We start from the raw sequence: 5,781 nt of genomic DNA, 5'->3' as shown, positions 1-5,781 counted from the left end.
GCCATCTTCATTTGATTTCTTTCAGGGTTACAACATTACAGAAATGTATAAATTCCATTAGAAACTACTTCCTCCGTTTCTAAATATAAGACGCTTTTGGAGTTCAATTTAAACTTCCAAAACATCTTATATTTAAAACAAAGGTTGTACTTCACTTATGGCTAGGCCATCCACTGGGAGGAACATAAGGCATTACAAATGCATGCCCTAAGGAATTGTCCCTGAAATAATAGAGAAATAAATCTTTGGACCACAGCTACTCAGCACATATAATAGGCTGAACTAAATATGAACATACAACTATTTTTATCCAATGACATCGTGACCATTTTAACAGATCAACCATAGATTAATAGGCTGAGCAAACAATAATCTGCCAACAGCATGAAATCTACTCACACTTACCAACAATTGGGATTAAGGAATATCTCTCAATCGCTTTTAGTATAGGAAATAAAGAGTACTTTTTTTACAGGAAAAAATGTACGGATTACTAAGGTATTTGTGTAAGAACAAACAAACCTAAACCATAAGTCTGTCCTTAGTTTCAGAGATCTTAAGAAGTTTCACCGGGTGTCGAGCCTCTGAACTGTGACTGTCATGTCATGTATAGTCTCGTGCTGGTGTTGTATCATTTAGAATACGGACTGAAACTCTGGATAACTGGATCAATCATTTATTCTCAGTAATGATCGCATCACAAAGCTCTTTGACCTATGACCACATGGAGTACAACCCAATCAAACCCACTGCAACAACAGAAGACATACCAATAACAATCCATCAATCATATGCTAGCCAATAACATAATTAAATGATGAAAATCCATAGGAGAAATACATAATAAAACATACCAGCTGCAGCCCCCAAATCAGAGAACCCCGCCTCATGTCAAAGCCTTCTGCAAACTGCAAAACGACCTCAGCAGACACATGATACCAGAGACCACAACATCAGGAAGCCACAAGCCCCGGCCCAAACGAAAACTCTCGTCGCGGAGAATGTGCTCCGGGTGGTCGGACGGTTCACGGAGAAGTGCGGGCGACAGGAGGCAAGGAAGGTCGGGGTTGGCTTCCGGATCGGGTAAGGAATGGCAGTGGGGAAGGAGGCGGGGGCTTTGCTTTGGAGGAGGAGAGGTTACACACACCGGCATCGAGGCGGAGCCGCGGAGGGATACTTGGATGCCTCGGCGAGCTGGATTTGGAAGGCGAGGTCGAGGTCGGAGACAGCGACGGAGGAGGCGAGGGAGGTCTGCTCGCGGAGGGCGGAGAGATCGCCCTCGTCGGAAGCCGGTCGGCGGCGGTGCGACACATACAGATGGACGGTCGAGCGGAAAGGCCGTGGCCGGAGCTCTCGTGGCGGCGGCCAGAAACCCTAGCCCCATACTCCATGTTCTTCTGGGGAGAGAGAAGGGCCGTGGGAGTTTTCCTTATCCAGAACACCACGCAGGCCCACGCACCCGGTCCACACGGTGACTCGCGCGCCGTCCAAACGCTGAGAATGCAGGGAATGCAACAGCCTTAGAGCATGTCTAATGAACCCTTAAACCCTTATAGCTATAAGGGTCGAGAATTGGCAAAATTGGAGGGGTTGGAGGTGTGAAAAACAGGAGGCATTTAGTGGAACCCTTAAACCCGTAAAAAACGGTTACTTGTACAGGTTGTGGTAGGGGTTGGCCCCTCCAACCCTTAAATGTACAGGTCGGAGCACGGGTTGGGGCCTCAACCTCTAATTTTTTTTACAGATTTAGAGGTTTAGGGGTTTCGCTAAATGGCATTTGAACCCTTAAATCCGTAAAAAAACGGTTATATACAGATTTAAGGGTTCCATTAGACATGCTCTTACTTGTTTAGTAGAATAAGCTGAACTGTTGCCAAGACATGAACGGTTTTTTCATGGTCAAGTGCAACATACATATAGTGCGTACATTAATAAGTTTACAACTACACAATGCAAACATGCTTTGTCTTGAGAACCAACCTAAGGTTGGATGATTATGGGGGTGGTTGTACACTTGTACCTCCAGCACACCAGAGTTTAAATTCTAGGTTTAACATTTGTGTGTCTTATAAAGACGGAATATTCATTCAGTGGGAGACGACTTTCCCGTTGATAGCGAGGCGCCCGTGGTGACTTCGTCAATTTTAATATTCGATCTTGAAAGTTCAATGTCGGTAACCTAGAGGGGAGGTGAATAGGTTCTACAAATTTTTCTTGACTTGTTTGCACTTTTAGGCTATGCGGATAAATAAAGTGGCCTAATCTTCTCTTTCTAAATAGTTGAGCCCATTTTCCTGTCCTCCTGTAAAGCCACGTCAACACAATTAGCTATCCCTCCGGTTCTCCTCGCGACGGCTCTGCTCCTCCCGCGCGTTTGATCCGGTGGTGGTTCTTGCGATATGTAACTGAAGCCCATTACTCGGCCCACTGGCAATAGAACCAACCAGCCCGAAACTGGTTGTCTTCTCCATCGAGAAGATTTCTGTCGACCGACCATCTCCTCCTCACAATCAATGTCCACCGCACTACCGCAGCCCCTCCCCAGGATTTCCGCGAGAAAAAAGCTGCACAAGCGCCCTCCCTCTTCCTCTCCCTACGGGTTTTTTGAGAAACAACTACGTAGGAAACTGATCTATATATTCTGTGCCGTCTTCTCCCCTCCCCTCCCATGTCCTCCTATAAATTCTCAATGCTGAACCGTGATTTCCTGCCCAACACATCGCTAAATATCCTCTCTCTATCTTCCCCATAGCCTCAAGCAATGAATTCGTTCGGATTCGTAGTCATGTTGCATTGGCCCTGATGGCGATTTGCCATGCCATCCACCTCACCGCAACGGACGGCCGCTCGCCCCGCCTTTCTGGAGCGGGTCGACCCGGTTTTTCTTAGCGAGAACAGCATCCACCCCGCCATGGTACCGCGCTACATGTGGACCAGCTCGAGCTTGCCGCTGCATCCGCCCATCAATCTGTCAAGGCAACCAGCCGCCGGAAGCTGATTCCGGTCGCTTCGTACAGCTATTGACCAATTGTCGATGGTAGACAAGCTGTACCTACCGGTCATTTACTGTTCCCTCCCTCAAAGGATTCTGAAAGCAGGTAGCAAAGGATCACATGTAGACGGGAAGTGCATCTTGCTATTATCTTACTTGCCTTTCTGTTCCAGCACAATACTACAAGCTTTTGATTCCATTAGGGCATTTGAAGTTGATTATAAATTATTTGTTTTGTTTGGCTCAGGTGGAGACCAACAATAATTTTATATAAGGAATAGGAAATTTGTGCTTCCATCATTTGGTGTGTTCAGGTTTGCATGATGTTGAAATGTGTGACCACCAATGGTATGCATTTTTCAGATTTTGGGTAAAATATTCTAATTCTGACATATGGTTTTTCTTCTCTCTATTTATCTGATTTTGCAGGGAAAGAGGTATCACGAGTTAAAATGATGCTACCCTAAGTTTCTAACATTTATTGCCAAAAATTGCTACAGGCTTCTTCGCTAGCTAGAAACGTTTTTCGCCTTTATAGAGTACAAAATGCTAGCTTTTTTCGCCTTTAAAAGAATTGCATGCACAAATAATTAAGTTTAAGTAGTTGTGTGGATGAGTAACTGAAGCAAAATAAAATACCTCCAGTTTGCTTACACAACATCATCGAACATTCCTTTTAAATTTTCTTTCTTCATAGTTCATACTATGTTCTCTGGATGATCAAACATAGGTTTTTCTCCAATATATTGATTTTCTGTGTTTCAATCAGTGCTTGAAGCGAATCCAATGTATTCATGCTCTAACTTGAAATACAGATATTGTTTGTCTGATAACAATATATCAGTGTGCTTGGCTTGGGTGGACCTACCTTTGCGATCAAATATGAATGGATTTCCGTTCAGTTCAAAGATATGAAAAATTAGTCATAGTTTATGTTATGCACATACTAGAAATAACATTTTTTTTCTATGTATATACAATACAGCTTTTTGTGATACAATATTTTTTATATGTGTGTACCACATGGGAGTGCATTTTCCATATGTATACTCGATTCTTGGTTTCTTGCTTATCGTCCTGGGCCACGCTTTGTAATTTATCACGCAAAACGTTCTTTTTCTATATGCTCTATTTCAATCTGTGCATAATAATTCTGCCACTGTGCTAAAACGTATTACATACTGACATGCTCATGTAATATAAAAAGGAGATCTGTTTTGTTCTTTTTCCGTTTCCCTGGCTATGCTCTAATCCTAATAGCCACTGTGCTGCTCATCTTCAGGTGCATACAACTTCTATTAGCTGCCAATCGGTTCGTTTGTCTGCTGACCAATGGTCCATCTTGGAGAAGCTGCAACTACTTGCCTGGTCACTTATGTATTTTTTCTTAAATAACTCAATAGTCATGTTCATTATGGTTCACTTTCAGCATATCTTATGGTGGACATAAGATTGTATCTACAAAGGAACAAGGAGGCGATGCGCTAAAATAAGAATACAAGACTTTTTGCATACAAAAGAACAGTAAGTCAACAGTTTTTCATTGGATACACGTCCTTCACACTCCTACCTATGCTTATCTTGCTTCCAACTGAATGTATCAAATTGATATAAATCAAATACATTGCTCTAAATCAATGCCTGGTGTATTCATTTATTCCAGTTCTTAATTTTATGTAACTTGCTAAATCCTTATTTTGACCACACTATATCTAGAGTATTACACTATTTCACTAACCTTTCAGTTTATGCTACCTTCTTGATATGAATTTTCAGCATTCCTATTCTCCATCAATATTTTTTCTATAAGGACCCGCAGCAACGCGCGGGGTGTCGTCTAGTGCAAACTAAGTGGAGCACCCTATATGACAAAATACATATATCAAGAACTTCAAACTCGGTGGCTATCACAAAAAAAATAAGTGGAAGAAATAACCGAAACACGCGGAGAAGATGATGTATCCCGATGTTCACTTCCTTGAGGGGAAGCTAGTCACCGTTGACCACGAAGTACACCGAACGCCACGAAGGCACACCTTCTTCTCCGTGAGCTCCTTCCACAAAGTAGGAGCTCGTTCCACTATACGAAGACCTTAGGGAGGCCTTCAATCCCGTACAAACTTTTCAGTTCGATCACAAAGTTGATCGCTCCCGGCGACCACTACCGCCTAGGAGTCCTCAACCTCCAAGAGTAAAAAGATCGGAGAGGAAAACTTGGTACGATGGGTCAAATCGAAATATGTGTGGTTGAAAGAGAGATGATGAAAAGATCTTCGAGATGCACGGATCAACTCTCAAAATCGATGGACGAATCTCTCGGAATCAAGGATTTGAGTTGGGGAATAGAGAAGAAGTTCTTGAGACCTTTAGCAATTAGATCTGGATCAAAAGGAATGGTAAAGGTAATTTATCCATGAATTTAGAGTTGCCTTATATAGCTAAACTAGCCGTTACAGGCAAAAAAAAAAGCGCAGGAAAAAGGCTACCCGGTATAACCGGCTCTGGGCCCGGTCATACTGGCCCAGCTTAGTGGAACAACAGACACGCCGTGCTGGACAGAAAACAGGAGAGTCAGCCGGTATGACCAGCCTGGGCCAGGTCATACCGGCCCATCAATTCTTTGCAGGAGCGAGAAAAGCGGGCGGGCCAGCGTGAGGGCATCTCCAGCGGCGCGACGCATTTCGGACACCCAAAATGTCCGCGGGCGTCCGTTTGCGTCGCGAGGCGGACGCGGAAATGGTCGCGTGTCCGTTTGCGTCTGGGGCTGGCTCCAGCGGGGCGACACATTT

General features: G+C 43.9%; 1 long non-coding RNA gene across 1 annotated transcript; it reads right to left on the bottom strand.

Annotated features, from left to right (window-relative positions):
- LOC124677332 lies at positions 1-1,368 on the bottom strand. The gene is made up of 3 exons (XR_006994025.1): positions 855-1,368; positions 523-749; positions 1-221 (listed from the first exon to the last, which is right to left on the bottom strand). It is a non-coding gene; the product is annotated as an uncharacterized LOC124677332 (long non-coding RNA).
- Between the last annotated feature and the right edge of the window lie 4,413 nt (positions 1,369-5,781).

This window comes from Lolium rigidum, chromosome 1 (genome assembly GCF_022539505.1).
Source record: "Lolium rigidum isolate FL_2022 chromosome 1, APGP_CSIRO_Lrig_0.1, whole genome shotgun sequence".
Lineage (NCBI taxonomy): Eukaryota > Viridiplantae > Streptophyta > Magnoliopsida > Poales > Poaceae > Lolium > Lolium rigidum.
This window is presented reverse-complemented; position numbering and strand designations above follow the sequence as displayed.